Here is a 16,577-nt window from a genome sequence, read left to right as displayed (position 1 = left end):
GATGTAGGGAACAATTTCAACATAGTTAATTTGAATTGTAACAAAGCATTTGACTCAGTCCCTTGTGGGAGGTTATTGTATAAGCTGGAACATGTTGGGATTACAGAAAAAATTCTAAGATGGATTGCTGGGTTGCTGCAGGGCAGAAGATTGTGATTAATAGATATTGTTCAGATTGGTGTAAAGTCAGAAGTGGGGTGCCCCAACAATCGGTTCTTGGACCACTGTTGTTTCTCATTTTCATAAACGACAATGACGATGGGTGGATAGAAGGTTTGATGTCAAAATCTATAGACAATGTAAAGATTGATAGAGCAGTTAATGTTCATTATCAAGCAGCGCTCCTTTAGGGGATGACTTGAACAGGCTGCAAGAATGGTGAGAAAAGTGGAAGCTATGTTTTAATGCAGCAAAATGCAAGGTCTTACACTTGGCGAATAGCAATTCCGAAATAAATTATACACTTGGTGGGGTTGAATTATAAACAGTAGAGGAAGAAAGACATCTGGGAATTATAACACAGACAGATATGAAGTTTTCTGAGCGGTATAAACTGGCAGCCAGGAAAGCTGCCAGTTTACACACGGTGTTCTATTGATGATTTATCGAACATTATCCTGTAGAGATATGGAGGTCATAGTGCTGTATAAGGCAATTGTAAGACCACATTTGTGCTCAGGTATGGAGACCTCATCTGAAAAATGATATAGCTTCTTGAAAGGGTCCAAAGACAGGCAACTCACATGGTGAGATCAGCAAAAGGGCAACCAAAAGAGAAAAGACTCCAATTATGCGGGCTACAGAGCTTGGCAACTAGACTCCTCGGAGGTGATCTGATTGAGGTTTATAAGGCTCTGAGAGGGGTTAGTAAAATGAATGAAAGTAGAATTTTCACTGTTATAAAGAATTCCAGAACTTGGGGGCATAAATTCAAATTACAGAGAAAGAGGTTTAAACTAGATTGTAGGAAGTTTTCTTTTAGCCAGATAGTCTTTGATCACTGGAACAAGTTGCATTTACAGGTAGTTGTGGCTGACAGTTTGAATAAATTCAAAAGTCAACTGGATAGTTACCTCACGTAGTCACGTATCTAGTTACCTTACCATCCTGAGGAAGGAAGCAAATAATTTATAGTTTATCTACTTGTTCTTTTTTTTTTTTTTTTTTTCAGCCAGTGCAGCAGTATAGCTTCCTTTTACTATATGGCTATTACTACTGCTATATTAATTTATACATTTACTTGCCTTTTTTCGTTGTAGTAAAGTATTTGGCATCAGTCATGTTGAATAATAATGGGTAGCCTATAAATAAAATAATGCAATTTAAATTTCTCAAAATCAATAAAAACTGCTCCACAAACATAGAAAATAATTTCATTTCTCACTTCTAAAAAATGTCTCTATATCCTACCTACTAAAAAATTAAATTTTTTTAGAATTTCCTATATACAATCTCAACAAAAGCAGGCTAAAAAATCTGAAGGGTTACTTAAATTATTGATATTAAAAAATACTTCATATTGCCCTATGGAATTAAAAAAAAATAATTACAACAATCTATAAAAACAAAAAATCTGAAATTTTAAAAAAGTTTAATTATTCAAAGGAGGTGGGGAAGGAAATGGTAAGGAACCACTACAAAAATTACCCCAGGGGCTCACATCTGGTGAATATGGGCTTGGCACACCCAGGGTCCTGAGCTGGATATTATCATTCTTCTCTTCTTGGTGACTCCCTTCTACTTTTGACTCTCTCTCTCAGGATAACTTGGGAATTAATTTTTTTTTTTTTTTTTTTTTGGCTGGTGCAGCATAAGCCTCAGGCTTCCTTGCACCATATAGCTAATAATAACAGAACCACCAAAAGGTTTTCTATTTGGTGGTTCTTTTTTCTTTATGTTTTCTTTTAAAGAAAAAAAAAACCATAATTTATTTATTTTACTTTTATACATTAGGCACTTATACTTACAGCTACAAAATAAAGAATCTTTTATTAGCTACTTATATATTTATAAATATATCTCAAAACTTAGTTATTAAATCATTATATATTATACAGTATATTATTTAACTTACAGCTACAAAATAAAGAATCTTTTATTAGCTACTTATATATTTATAAATATATCTCAAAACTTAGTTATTAAATCATTATATATTATACAGTATATTATTTAAGAAATCCTCATGTGCCATAAGCATCCTTATATAATTTGAAAGAGTAGCTCAACTTTTATCAAATTTTTGCACCAACTCATCTTTGAAGGACTTACTTCAAGGATATGAAATAGTTAACTTACTGACACATGTGGGGGTTCATATTGACTCAACTTTTATTTTTAGTTCTTTTTCATCCTAAAATCATCTAATTGCATTTTCTTTCAAGAAAAGTATTTTTCTTGAAAAATAAGCTTTTTGGTTTCTCTGTTAAAATTCATAGTTCAATCACATAAATTAGTTTATGTGATTGAACTGTGATATAAAGAGCTGCTAATTAAATAAGCATTTAACATTATACACTCTTTTACAGGAGGTCAAACACAGGAGTGCACCCGCAGACATGTTTGAGTTACAATCAATAACCATATTTACTGATACTCGTAAATATAGTTATTTACAATCAAATAACCATACAATACAAACAATACAATCAATAACCATATTTACAAGCATCAGTAAACTCAGGCTTCAGCCTGAGTTTCCTGATGCTTGTAAATATGGTTATTGATTGTATTGTTGTTAAAATGATAAATTACTCTGGCTTATGTGGTGTTGAGGGAGTATAAACAAAATATGGATTAGAACAATGCCTTGCATTGTTCTAATAAATGAAAGAAGTATGAAAATCCTTTAAGAAAATTCAGGATTGTAAACAGCAGTTAATTTAGAGAGTGGCACAGGACATCTCACCCCTGTGTGCCACCTCTAAACATAAGTGAGGAATGTAAACAGTTCATAGTTAATTGTTTTTTTTTATTATTACAACGCATCCACCTCAAAGTAGCAAAAGCTTCACCGCTGATCAGAAAAGTTACTTTTTTCTGATTCTATTAAGAAATTAAGCAACATTACACTTCACTAAATTTTTAAAGCAAAAAATAAAAAAAAATAATTGAGTTTATTGAAACTGTTTATTTCTTTTTTTCTTTTTTCAGGGCAGCTAGTAACTAATTTAATTTTGATACTGTTCCACATGGAAGACTACTGCACGAATTGGAGGTGTGGCATTAGAGGCACATTCCTGCTATGGATAAAGGGATGGTTGAATGGAAGACGACAAAGAGTGATTTGGACACAAGGCCTTGAAGGGTTGAGCACGCTGAATTCTGATGGGATCCTTCCACTTGTTCAGATTACGAACCTAAGGGGGCATAAATTCAAATTAAGAAAGAACAGATGTAGAATAGATGTGCGGAAATTTGCCTTTAGCCAGCGGGTGGTTAATTGCTGGAACAAACTTCCATCTGTCATTGTGGAAGTTGATAGGTTGAATATAAATTTAAGGAGGAACTGGACAGGCATTTGGAGGGAATGGTGAGATTTTTTTTTTTTTTTTTTGGCTGATGCTGCATAAGCTCATACACTTGCTTTCTTGCACCACATGCCACTACTACTACTAGTGGAGTACCCCCAAGAAGCAGTGCTGGGCCCATCATTATTTTCAATATTTATTAATGATACTGAGGAAGACATATTAAGCATAATATTTAAGTTTTACAATTTCGGCAGGGTGGTTAATGCCAATAATCAGACTATGCTACGGCAACAAGATCTAGAAAAATTAGACATATGGATTGAGAAATAGCAGCTGAATTTTAACACTGAAAAATGCAAGGTACTGCATATGGGTAGGAATAATCCCAGAATAATATACCAACTGTGTGGTACTGCACTCAGGGTAGTAGATAATGAAAAAGACCTGGGAGTAATTGTGCAGTCAGACATGAGGCACCTCCATAGCCAGGTGGGAAGGAGCAGCAGTGCGTAGCACACTCTTCTTGATTAGACCAGGGTTCGAGCCCATCACCACCAAATATGGAGGATGCGGAAAGGTCAGGGAATGACCAGCGCATATCTCGGAGCAATATGGCCTTAGTTGCTAATGCTCCTAAAAACCAAACAAACAACAAACAGTCAGACATGAAATTGTATAAGCAGTTAGATGGGTTGCTGGAATGGTGCATGGGATTTTGTTAATGATGTAGATGAACTTTTCCATTAGGGATAAGGAGATAATTATTCTGCTATATAAGGCAATAATTAGGACACATCTTGGGTATTACATACAGGTCTAGAAGCCTCATTTTAGAAAGGATGTGGATTTTTTGAAATGAGTGCAGAGAAGGGCAATGAGATTAGTATGAGACACAAAAGAGTACTCTAACAAAGACTTCAGTGCCGCAAAATGCAGTGTTTTGAAACAAAGCACCTGTGTAGAGTTTTAAGGCTTTAGATTATGTTAAAAAAAAAAAATTCTGTTTATACTCAGGCACGACAACCAAGTCAGTAGAGTTTATAAATCGTCAATACAAATATTTATCGTATTTAGTAGTCATGGACTTGAACCCCAGTCCACTCAAGGAACACGTGTTATACACTCTCGCTCCTGACCACTCAGCTACGTCATTGATGGTATTTCTACTCTTGCTCAGACAACATAAGAGGCATGAATTTATATTAGTGGCAAATGATGGAAGAAAGCAAGCTTATACAGCATCAATCAAAAAAAAAAAGTTACATACTTCACCCATCCATCCCCTATGAAAATTTGTCTAGTTCTTCAATTTATTCAAACTATACACTTCCACGTTAGATAGAAGTTTGTCCCAACAATGAACTACCTGCTGGCTAAAGGCAAACTTCCACGCATCAATTTTAAAACCACCCTTTCTTAGTTTGAATTTGTCCCCTTCTGTGCATAGTCACAGCAAGAGAAAAAAATCCCGTCAGCATTGAGTTTGCTCAATCCATTCAAAACTTTAAACACCTCAATCAGATGTTTGGTTTGGTTTTTTATGGCACATGATCAAACAGATATGCAGTCCTGGCAGCTTGTCTACACTGCTCAGAGAACTTCATATCTGAGTGCACAAATAGCTCCAGATTTTTTTCATTCTCCACCACCCTGAGTGTAGTACCACACAGTTGGTATGTTAATCTGAGATTACTGCTATCCATATGCTGTATTTTGCATTCGTGAATGTTAAACCTCAATTGTCGTTTCTCATCCCAACTGCCTAAATTTTTCTAGATCTTGTTGCAGTAACATACCGTAACTACTGTCATTAACCACCCTGCCAACTTTCGTATCATCTGAAAACTTAGGCATTGCACCTAATATACCTTCATCAATATCACTAATAAATACAGAAAACAACAATGGGCAAAGCACCAAACCCTGTGGGACTCCACGGATAACATTAGTCCACCAAGAGCAGTGTCCATTGATAGCAATTCTGTTTTCTGCCACTCAACCATCCTTTTATCCACAGCAGTAACTTGCCCTTTAATGCCACACTGCTCCAATTTGTACAGCAATCTATTATGTGCAACAATATCAAAAGTGTTCCTGAAATCCAAGTATTTTTTTTTTTTTTTTTTGTCCTCGCCTTTTCCCATTATTATTATATGGGGTCAGCGTTTTTAATGTTTTGGCATGCAATTTTTACAGCTGGATGCCCTTCCTGACACCAACCCTCACCCTTTATCCGGGCTGGGAATATGTGGTGGTCATTCCCTGACCTACCACATCCTCCGTATTTGGTGGGTATGGGCTCGAACCCCGGTCTAATCAAGAAGCATGTGCTATGCACTACTGCTCCTGCCCACCTGGCTACGGAGGCGCCCCTGAAATCCAAGTATATGATATCAAATTAATTTTTGCATTCAGTTCCTTTGTTACTGCATCACAGTATCCAATCAAATTGGTCAGACAAGATCACTCCTTGATGAACCCATGCTGTTTGTTTGTTTGTTATTTGGTTTTTAGGAGCATTAGCAACTAAGGCCATATTGCTCTGGGATATGCGGTGGTCATTCCCTGACCTTTCCGCATCCTCCGTATTTGGTGGTGATGGGCTCGAACCCCAGTCTAATCAAGAAGCGGGTGCTACGCACTGCTGCTCCTTCCCACCTGGCTACGGAGGTGCCACCCATGCTGTGACTGAAGTATAACTGCACTCCTCTCTAGATGGTCCTACATTACTTCATTAACCAGTGACTCCATTATGTGGCTAAGGTAAAGAAAGCCTGCACGAGAAGCACGCAAAAGTTCAATGAAATTTACCGGTAAAAGTACTTTGCCATAACAGCATTTGTATTGTTGCTCACTCAGTAAACAAATGGTGGGTGTTATACCGGTAAATTTCATCGAACTTTTGTGTGCATCTCGTGCAGGCTTTCTTTACCTTCGCCTATTATGTTTCCTGTAACAGGAGTTAAGGTAACAGATCTGTACTTGCTCGTCACCTTTTCATTCCTCTTTGTGAATTGGGAATACATTCACACATCTCCAGTCCATAAGGACTTCCCTGAATCCAAATATTCTCTCGTAATTATGACTAATAGGTTGCTTACCTCCCTACTGGCACCCTTAATATAACTGGGTAGATCCCATCCATTCCAGGTGCATTTTTTTGTGCTTAACCTTGACAATTTGTTTTCCAATTTCCTCTCACCTATTGCAAAATCATTTAGCTCCGTTTGAATCTGATAAACTTCTGGCATCCATTTCTCTAAAGAATTCCTCATGTGTGAATGTAAATGCAAAATACCTATTCAGTTTGTCCACTTCCACTAAATTAAAAAAAGGTTTTATATATTGTTTTTGAAGTACTATTCTTGTTCGCTACAGATTTGGTAGTCCCACATCCCCCCCCTCCTCCAAAACTACATCATATGAATTGACAACATTAATCTCTTAATTCTTTAACCTATGGCAGGTACGCGTTTTTACACCCTCATCCTAGCACTGCCTTCATGGGGGTATGCTGAAATTAGATTTTGGTTCGGTTGCCGATACCCTCGCTAATTAACTAAAAAAAGAGACTGCATAGGTATATATTGTCGACGTTGCTTAGTTTTTATTTCGGCTTCACTTATGTCGAAGGTATATTATTATCTATATATCTATATATTAATTCAGACACGAAAAATTTGGTATTAGATATTACTCACTTCTACTGTATTAAAATTAGTTAACTCATCTAATTTCCCAAACTCTGTTTATTATGAAACTTGATTTCAACAATTAACACGAGTATAATTTTATAAAAACTACAAAATATCAACTTTTAAAAGGATGACATAAACCCGGCTCGGCCCACCAAAACAGATAAAGTGAAGCGCCCTCTTCTCGGATAAAACCATAATATGGCTCCAGAGTCATATAATAATACACTAGAGCAGTGGTTTTCAACCTTTTTTTAATAACGGCACCCCTAAATAATTTAATTTATTTTGCGGTACCCCTACTCAATTTTCTGCCTGTTAAATCCGATTCTTTCTTTGTGTATATATATATATTACAATAATATAATTATAAAAATTACATTTCATAATACAAATTATATATATACAGTATATAATAATTTAATTCTTTATATAGAGGTACTAAGTATAGATCACCACAAAATTAAAAAGATACTGTGCACCTTTTTATAATGAAATAAACATATAAATTAAAAAATAATAATAATAAGTTAAGTAACTTAAACCCAAATTACGTGGCACCCCAGTTGAAAACCACTGCTCTAGAGCCCTGCATCCGATTGGATAACCGCTGGTAACCCGCAAAGCATATCGGGTGCGATTTTAGTTGTTTATATCACAATGAAATATCAAACACCAACAAAATCAGTTTCTGACGACGAAGAAGATTTTCAATTCTTGAAGTAGTGGGTGAAAAATGATATTTTTTTTTATTCAAATCTGAGACTCATCAAAGCTGTGGCACATTTTATTCCTGCCAGTAGAATAGCTATTGAGATAGATTTCTCTGTAGCTGGACTTTTTATCGAAGAAAGAACACAATGAACCCAGAAACTGTTGATCATTGTCCTCTTTATGCATAGAAAATATGAGAAAAAAATTATGTCATAAACATATTTTCATTATACACCCCAGGGATTCACATCTGGTGGGTATGGGTTTGGCACACCCAGGATCCTAGGCTGGATATCATCATTCTCTCTTTCTTGATGATTTCTTTCTACTTCTCTTTCTTGATGATTTCTCTCTCTCTCTCTCTCAGGGTAACTTGGGAATTTTTTTTTTTTTTTGGCTGGTGCGGCATAAGCCTCAGGCTTCCTTGCACCATATGGCTAATAATAATAATATATTTTTTTTCTATTTAATTATTTTTAATTTTTTTTGTATTATAAACAATACAAATCTTAATACTGTTGAGGATTGTTTTTTGCATTATTATTGATGTGTAAAAAATTTAAAACAAATTTTCATAATATTCCAGTTTTTTTTTTTTTTTTTTTTTTTTGCCGTTGTTATTTTTGTTTTGCGGTAGTAAGTCAAGATTGGGTACTGTTCCAGTTACCGTTGTTGTGGGTTTAATACAAAAGACCCAAACAGGACTCTACCTCCTCAAACTCCCTAAATCCAAAAATGAGGAAGAGAATAATTAAATCCCTCAATCTCACACTCATAATCACTACTCTCTCTCATTCCTAGTATGCCTTTCTGGCGATGTTACAGACAATGAATTTTTATGGGCCAGTTTCCCAATGTGCTGAGTTAGTCGGTCTCTTGAGAGGATATCACCATTTTTATCCAGCAAACAGAAAATCGACCACATAACACACGCAATTTACAAAAACCAAACCAAACTATTATATTAGGGTTACCCCGTAAGTTTTTACATATACCCATGTGTATTGTGTCTCTAAATTGTGTGTACTCTGGTAAATTTGCCTGTTTTGCTAGACGAAAAACACAAGATCCTAGGGGGAAAACCTTGCTATCTACGCCTGAGACCGATTGACTCAGCCACGGAGTGAAAACAGCCCACTAAAATTCCTCGCGTCATTATTATTATTATTATTATTATTATTATTATTATTATTATTATTATTGTTGCTCTAATATTATTTCTCCCTGATTGTAGGATTGCACTCCGTGATGGGTACTGCTACTAACTACACAGGGTGGTTGTAATTCTGGTGTTATTGTTGTCCGAGGAACTCTCTGACTATCCTGCAGGTGTTCAGGATTGCGCTTTCTGGAGTTCTTTGTATGTGTCCTCTGGGAGGCCTATTGTTGCTAGGCTGCTATGTAGGGTTTTTGTAACCATACCGGTGGCTGATACGATGATCGGGATGGTCGTTGCTTCTTGCATATGCCACATTCCCTTGACCTCATGTCTCAGATTCCTGTACTTCTTAATTTTTTTCTCATGGGTTTTCTGGACATTGCTAGTGTTGGGCATCGCTATGTCAATCGAGTAGGTAGCCTTTTCATCTTGTCCACAAGGGTTATGTCCAGTCTGTTGTACGGGACGGTCTTGTCACTTATTATGGCGCGGTCCCAGTACAGATTGTGGGTTGGGGTCTCTAGTACTGGCTGGGGTTCGCACTTGTAGTATGGTACACCTTCTTTGGTCAACTGGCAATTCCTCGCCAGCTTCTGATGTATTATCCTGGTTACCTGGTCGTGTCTATGAGTGTACTCAGTGTGGGTGATCACCTTGCACCCTACGGTGATGTGTTGGGTCGTTTCTGAGGCGATGTGGCATCATCGACATGTGCCATTTGACATTCTGGACTCTTTGCGATGTATTTTCTATAGTTTCTGGTGTTGATTACCTGGTCTTGGATGGCCAGCATGAATCCTTTAATCTCGGGAAGAGCGTCCCGTTTGTGAGCCATGCATTGGAAGCAATGTTATCGATGTGATCTTTATGGAGGTCATTGTAGTGTCTCCCATGGAGTATTTTCTTTGCCCATCTTTCTAGCTTCATTTCTTGTGCCGTCTTGGCAGGAGGAGCTCCTCGCTTAGGTTGAGGGGGGGTGTACCACTTATCTGTCTTCCTTATGACCTGGTGGAATTATTACTCTATTGTTGTTGTTGATCTTATATTATTTCTCCTTGATTGAGGGATTGCACCCCGTGACGGGTACTGCTACCAAGTACGCAGAGTGGGTGTAATGTCCGTTGTTACCGGTCGTCTAGGAAATCTCTGACTACCTTACAGGTGTTCAGGATTGCGACTTTCTGGAGTTCCTTGTAGGTGTTCTCTGGGAGACCTATTGCTGCTAGGCTGCTATTTAGAGTCTTTGGCACCATACAGGTGGTTGACACGATGATCGGGATGGTCAATACTTCTTGCATATGGCACATATCCTTGATCTCATGTCTCAGGTTCGTGTACTTCCTAATTTTTTCCTCACGGGTTTTCTCGACATTGCTAGTGTTGGGCACCGCTATGTCAATCAGGTAGGTAGCCTTTTCCATCTTGTCCACAAGGGTTATGTTCGGACTGTTGTGCAGGATGGTCTTATCCGTTATTATGGCGCAGTCCCAGTACAGCTTGTGGGTTAGGTTCTGTACTACTGCCTGAGGTTCATACTTGTAGCACGGTACATTTTCTTTGGTCAACTGGTATTACCGCGCTAGCTTCTGATGTATTATCTTGGCTACCTGGTCGTGTCTATGAGTGCACTCAGTCTGGGTGATCACCTTGCAACCCGCGGTGATGTGTTGGATCGTTTCTGAGGCCAGGTGGCATCGTCGACATGTGCCATCTGGCATTCCGGGCTCCTTTGCGATGTATTTTCTATAGTTTCTGATGTCGATTATCTAGTCTTGGATGGCCAGCATCAATCTTTCAGTCTCGGAGAAGAGCGACCCGCCTGTGAGCCATGCATTGGAAGCAATGTTATCGAAATGATCTTGATGGAGGTCATTGTAGTGTCTGCCATGGAGTGTCTACTTTGCCCATCTTTCTAATTTCGTTTCTTGTGCCGTCTGGGTGTGTAGGGGTTCCTCGCTTAGGTTGAGAGTCGTATACCACTTATCTATCTTCCTTATGGTCTGGTAGAGTGGTGCTGTATTGTTCTCGAAGTAATCCTTCAGGTTAACTATCGCCGTTTTCTGTTGCTCTATCAGGTCTATCAGTCCCCTTCCTCCCACTTTCCGAATTATTGTTAGTCTCTCCACTGCTGACTTCGGGTGGTGTTGTTGGCTCTTGGTCATCATTTTCCTTATCTTTCACATGATGTCTTCTAGCTCAGTGTTAGTCCAATCTATGACCCCGAAGGTGTATGTTAGTACTGGAGCTGCATAGGTGTTTATGGCTTTAACTGTGTTCCCTCCGTTCAATTTTGCTTTCAGCAGGCTTCTTAGTCTCTAATGATATTTTTCGGTCAGGCACTTCTTGATTTCCTTGTTCTCTACCTGCTGAGCCTGCATCATCCCTAGATATTTGTAGGTCTCTCCTTCTCTCAGTTTCGATCTCTTTACCAGTCAGCAGCTGGTAGTTTCGGCCAACTAATTTTCCCTGGTGTAGTGTATGGGTCTTGCATTTGTCTAGACCAAATTCCGTCCTGATGTCCTTGCTGAATTCTTCGGTGATCCGGAGTAGTTGCTGGAGTTGCTTTTTGGTTGCCGCATAAAGCTTGATGTCATCCATGTACATCAGATCGGTGAGGGTGTCTAGGTCTTTCTTCCTTCTTTGAGGTTATATCCATACTTGCTGCCATTAAGCATGGTGGATAGCGGGTTGAGTGCTAGACAGAACCACAGTGGGCTCAGAGCATCTCCCTGAAAGATTCCTCTTCTAATGGGGATTGGCCTGGTTGCGATGTTCTCGATCTTAATAAAGCAATCAGTCCTTGAGCTTCATGAATCCATGTGCCTCCTCTCATCCCCTAAGAGAAGATTATCCAAGTCTACCCAGTGTGGGACACTTCTCATTGCCTACAAGTCACCCTTGGCTGAAGAAGATTAAATTGCTGACACTGGGCTCTTGCCCAATGTGGGACCCACTCACTTGCTGGCACCTCTTCTCTTCGAGGTGTAGGACAATACTGATTTTCCTACCTGTGTAGGAACTCACATAAATACTCCTCTGGGAGTGGGACTGACATTTGACTTTTCAAATGCAGGGTCATGCTATTAGGCAACCTGACCTTGAGGGTCACCTGACTACCTCGCCCTCCTTCCTACCTCGCCCTCTTTCTTCTGCTTACCTTCTTTCTTCTCCTCAATCTCTCACCCCTTCTCCTATTTCAAAAAAATAAATAAATAAAAAATTATTTATTTATTTTTTTTATTATTATTATTTATTTTTTTTTAATTTTATTTTATTTTATTTTATTTATTATTTTATTTTATTTTATTCATTATTTTATTTTATTTTATTTATTATTTTATTTTTTATTTTTTTATTTTTTTATTTTTTTTATTTATTTTTTTTTTTTTTTTGACCCTCCCTGGGAAGCTAAGGCTAACCCCAGGGTCGGCCAGCCAGAGTTCTCGTCCCACTTACCTGGTCCGGCTCCCAGTGCCAGTGACGGTAACTAGTAGTCTGTGGTGTTCCACAGATCCTAGGCTAAGCGGCCAAATGAACAACAAAACCGCACTAAGCGGTTTTGTTGTTCACAAAACCGAACATACACTAACATATACTATCTGGCCTTGACAGTACTGTCTTACTTCACAAGAGACTCAAATGCGGAGTTGTGCGAAAGCACCGGTGCCGCCTGTCAAAAAAACACTATGTCACTATGTTCTCGACCTTAATGGTGGTACTCCATTCCGTTATTGTTGCTCCTAGGAAGTTTTTCTCTTTCGGAATGACCTTGTAGATCTTCAGGGTCTCTATTAGGCAGCTATGAGGTACCGAGTCAAAGGCCTTGCGGTAATCGATGTAAGCCGTGTATAGGTTTCGGTGCTTCTTGTAGGCTTGCTCCCTAACTGCGGCATCTATGATTAATCGCTCCTTGCATCCTTTACTCCTCCGTTTGCATCCTTTCTGCTCTTCAACCGTCACTTTCTGACTCTCTAAGTGGTCTGATATCTTCTTGGTTATGCAGCTGGTCAGGATCTTGTACATCGTTGGGAGACATGTGATTGGCCTGTATTTCGCCTGGTTTCTTGTATATTCGTCTTTAGGTTTCAGATATATGGCTCCTTCGGTGAGAAACTTCGGGACTGTCCTTGGGTGCCTTATCATTCGAGTGAACTGCTCTGCTAGGTACTTCTGTGTGCATGTCAGCTTCTTGTACCAGTAGTTTTGGATGTTATAAATTCCTGGAGTTCGCCAGTTGTGGATGTTTCGACTGTTTTACTTCTTCTTCTCGAATCTCCCACTCTCTCATCTCCTGTATGTCCTTGGTTTTCTTCCTTTGTACTTCTATCCAGAGTGCTCTGCTGTTAAGTCTTGCTTCACTGCTCCAGATATTTCCCCAGAATCCCTCGATCGTCTTTTTCTCGGGTGGTCCATTTCCTGCTTTCTCATCTTCACCCAGTTTCCTGTAGAAGGCTCTTCGGTCCTCATCAAAGATTCGGTTGTTTATTTTCCTCTGGAAGCTCTCTTTGTATCTGCGTAGTCTCGTGCTGAGTGCGAGGAGGTTCTGTTTCAGTGTGTCCAAGTATTCTCCTATTCTCTGATTTCTGTTCTCATGTTTACTGTGGACGCTGTCTCTCTTGAGGATGTTCTTCACCTTTCAAATCAATTTCTTACTTCTATTACACTGTTGGTACTGGGTCAACTGACTTATGTTGATTCTTAATTCTTCTATCTTCTGCTGAAGTCTTCTTTCCCAAGTTGGCGGTTCCTTCTGTTATTGGTTCTTCTGCTACTGGTCTCTCATTTCTCTTCTATTAATCCTAGTAGCTAATATGGCAGCACAGTATACGGCGGTGTGCATAGCCTGTAGCGTTGCACCATTGTCGTCAAGGTAATGTGGCATTATTTGACGATTGGGGTAGTCTGTTACACTCCACAGGATTTTATTTGGCCTCTGCTTCAGTATCACGTGGGTTCTTGTGGGGGTCCATTCCTTCGAATTCTGTTAGGGCATTCTTCCACTCGTCTTCTATTCTGGATAACATGACTTCGTCTCTTTCCACTTCAGCTACTCTGGGTTGTATTTCCTCTTGCTCTTCCTCCTCTTGCATGGTATGATGTTCCTCGTCTAGTTCCATATTGACCATATTCTTTGTGCTTGTAGTTGATCGCTAACATCCTGCTCGATTTATTTCCAAGATGGCAGGAACTATTAGGTTCTTCGTGACGATGGTCCTTCTTTGGGCTGCTAATCGCTGTTTGGTGACCTGAATATCCGGGTATCGTTCCAACCACTTGGTATGTAGTCGTGACCTGTACATTGTCATATTGGTCTCTGGTCTGGTTATTTCATAGTATGCTCGCTTCATGTATGCATTCATTTCAATGCTCCAATTCATGCATTATCATTTTCTTCCTTCCTAGATGGTCACTAGCGCAGTTTCGCAGGAAGCACTTTCAGTTGGTGGGGCTCGATGGTTTTGCCCTTCACTTGTGGTAGCCTTATGGGGGACAGCGCTACTTGCTCCACTGTCTTGCTCGGGAGACTGTCTCCAACTTTTCAAAGCGCTACTTGCTCCACTGTCTTGCTCGGGAGACTGTCTCCAACTTTTCAAACCGACCGCTATGCCTAATGTCTGAACGCGAGTGACTTTATCCTGCGCTACACTCGATGCCATATGAATAATATTTCTCTGCGACATCATCCATCCATGGAGGTAGACTTGTTTAGCTTCGGCTTATGTCCAGTGGTTTATTTAATTTATTTTTATTTATCTGCTCATCCGTCACTCCGACCTTGGGGAAAATAAGTCCAATGGGGTAACTTTCGCGATGTTTTATTATTATTACCCATATGGTGCATGGAAGCCTGAGGCTTATGCTGCACTAGCCAAAAAAAAAAAAAAAATCCCGAGTTACCCTCAGAGAGAAAGAGTGTATGAATTTATGCCCCCTTAGGTTCGTAATCTGAAAAAGTGGAAGGATCCCATCAGATTTCAGCGTGCTCAACCCATTCAAGGCCTTATACACCCCAATCAGATCACCGCGCAGGTGCCTAGTCTCCAGCCACTGCAATTTGCAGAACTTAAGCCTCTCTTGGTAAGAGGACCCCTTCATTCCCCTCACCAATCTTGTTGCCCTTCTCTGTACACGTTCAAGTAAATCTACATCCTTCCTAAAATGAGGCCTTCAGACCTGTACGCAGTACTCAAGGCGTGGTGTGACCATTGCCTTATACAGAGGGATAATCACCTCCTTTTCCCTGCTAGCAAAATTCCTATATATCATTGACAAAACCCCATGACCTGCCCTGGCAGCCTGTCTGCATTGCTCAGAAAACTTCATATTTGCCTGCACAATTACTCCCAGGTCTTTTTCATTTTCTACCACCTTAAGTGTAGTACTACACAGTTGGTACGTTTCTCTGGGGTACGGTCTACCGATATGCAGTACTTTGCATTTGTCAAGGTTAAACTTCAGTTGCCACTTCTTAGCCCTACTGCCCAAATTATCTAGATCCTGTTGCAGTAGCACACTGCCATTATTGTCATTAACAACCCTGCCAACCTTTGTATCATCTGCAAACTTCGACATTAAGCCTGATATACCATCATCAATATCATTGATAAATATACAAAACAACAGTGGATCCAACACCGAACCCTGTGGGACTCCACTAATAACATTAGTCCACGAAGAGCAGCACCCATTGATTACCAACCTCTGTCTTCTACGACTCAACCATCCTTTTATCCATTGTAGCAGCTTACCCTTAATAACATTCTGCTCCAATTTGTACAACAGGTGCATGTATACTTACGTGTACACCAATGCTGGGAGTTTGGTAAATAAATTTGATGAATTATATTAAAGGAGGCAGCAAAGGAAGTAAGCAAACCCTTAGCCATAATTATGAGAGCTTCTTTGGTCTCAGGGGAGGTACCTATAGACTGGAGATGTGCAAATGTGACCCCAATTCAGAAAGGAGGATCAAAGGCTGACAAAAGTAATTATAGACCTGTGAGTTTAACTTCTGTTCCAGGAAAATTAATTGAGGCACTGGTTAAAGAAGCACTGCAGGATCATTTAGACAAGACTTCGGTTATAAATCGGACACAGCATGGTTTTGTTAAGGGAAAGTCTTGACTGACCAATTTTATTGGATACTATATTACAGTCACGAAAGAACTGGATGCAGGGAATAACTTTGGTAATATACAGGGTGATTCACTACGAGTGCGACAAACTTGCAGGAGGTGTAGGAGGCACAAAGACGAATCGGAATCACATAGCATTGCAGGGTCCGAAATGCCTTCGTCATGCGGGAGGTCGCGTGAACAAAGAAGCAAAACAAAGAACAGAAACAGCAACTCGTTAGTGTAACAGAAATCATTTTAATGACAAGTTTTAGCTTGGCAAAAAGCCATGCTAGAGAAGGTGTTCGAAAGTTCGACCAGAAGCAGTCATACAGGCTTCACAGCGCCGCCGCATGGAATCCCTAACGTTCTGGAAGATTCCTGGCTGTCACCCCGGCAGCTACAGAAATGCGAGCGACGA

The sequence above is a fragment of the Mastigoproctus giganteus genome, chromosome 9 (genome assembly GCF_048544385.1).
Source record: "Mastigoproctus giganteus isolate SK-2022 chromosome 9, ASM4854438v1, whole genome shotgun sequence".
NCBI lineage: Eukaryota > Metazoa > Arthropoda > Arachnida > Uropygi > Thelyphonidae > Mastigoproctus > Mastigoproctus giganteus.
This window is presented reverse-complemented; position numbering follows the sequence as displayed.